Source organism: Merops nubicus, unplaced genomic scaffold (genome assembly GCF_000691845.1).
Source record: "Merops nubicus isolate BGI_N331 unplaced genomic scaffold, ASM69184v1 scaffold47156, whole genome shotgun sequence".
NCBI lineage: Eukaryota > Metazoa > Chordata > Aves > Coraciiformes > Meropidae > Merops > Merops nubicus.
This window is the reverse complement of record NW_008615242.1, coordinates 3472-4660: the sequence shown is the minus strand read 5'-3', so window position 1 is coordinate 4660 and position 1189 is coordinate 3472. Positions and strand designations below refer to the sequence as shown.

Here is a 1189-nt window from a genome sequence, read left to right as displayed (position 1 = left end):
CCCCCCCCCCCCCCCCCGAAGACTCTGGATGTTCTGCTATCTATAGAAGAGCCCAAAAGAGTCAACTAACAGCTAAAAACTGTCTATCAGGTTCTCCACTGTTTACTGTAAAGGAAGAAACAGAAGAATAGGAAAGATAAAAACTGCAGTACCTGTAAAAGAATGACAGCTAGAGCATGATCAACATCAGCATGACTTTTACCTCTGAGAAAACTTTGAGAACACACACACCCACAAACCTGCACTCTCACTGTGTTCAAACACAAAGGTTTTCCCACTTTGTAAGCAATACCTCACCACTGTGCTGAAACACTCAGGAAATTTTTGTTCTGCATGCTACTGGTGAGCATTTCCTGAGCAGGAATTAAAGAAATAAGGAAACTGATTAAGTACAACTCCAGCCAGCCCTTATAAGCCAGAGTAACACAGGCATGCTAAAGTAGAGCAGGACAATCTTTGTGTCTTTATTCCTTTGACTACTACAGAAGCAATTAGTATCCCATTACTTGGTGAGGAAATCTACCAACTGAGCACTAAAGAGTGTTAGCTTGTAACAAGCTGAACAATAAGAGATTTAGTTCAAGCAGCAGTATATGTCAACGCTAATAAATAAAATATCAATGTCACAGAGTCTCACCCCCACCTTTTTTCTCATCTCCTTCCACTCCCCACCTCAAAACCAGCCTACTTACAGGTACTTTCTTCTGTGTTACAATTACTGCAGAATCCTTTCCACGAACAGCTACAGACGTTAGTCCGCCTTGGTTTATGGCCTTAAAAGCATATTCTAGAAAAAAACATTTAAATGTTAATAGGAAGCAGTGTTACAGCTATTAGAACAATTAATTCCGACACATCTGCCCCAGCAGAGAAAGCTCACCAGCTTTTTGCCTCTTTAACACTTGTTCAACACTTTATGTTTTTAAGGTCTTTAGTACTACACACACAAGAACTTTCTGACTGGAATTCAAGCAATTGACTCTCTTCACAAAACCACTATTACTGCTTCCTTCAAATATTCCCAATACTTTGTCTTTTTGTTCAGTTAGGATGTTTAATATCAGCAGAATTTGTTTTAAAACAAAAAGGCTGTTCTGCACTTGATCAAAACAGTCCAACCATAACCTACAGCAACTCTAAATCCCTAGAGGAGATTGTTTTAACCTGCAGAAGTTGAGCATTTCAAGCA

At 39.4% G+C, this 1189-nt stretch overlaps 1 protein-coding gene across 1 annotated transcript in view; it reads right to left on the bottom strand.

Moving 5' to 3' along the window:
- Positions 1-740, bottom strand: part of PSMA6 (proteasome (prosome, macropain) subunit, alpha type, 6) — a 7001-nt gene extending 6261 nt beyond the window's left edge. The window contains exon 1 of the mRNA XM_008942453.1: positions 699-740. The gene's annotated coding sequence lies outside the window, so the exon portion shown is untranslated. The remainder of the gene's footprint in view (positions 1-698) is intronic.
- Between the last annotated feature and the right edge of the window lie 449 nt (positions 741-1189).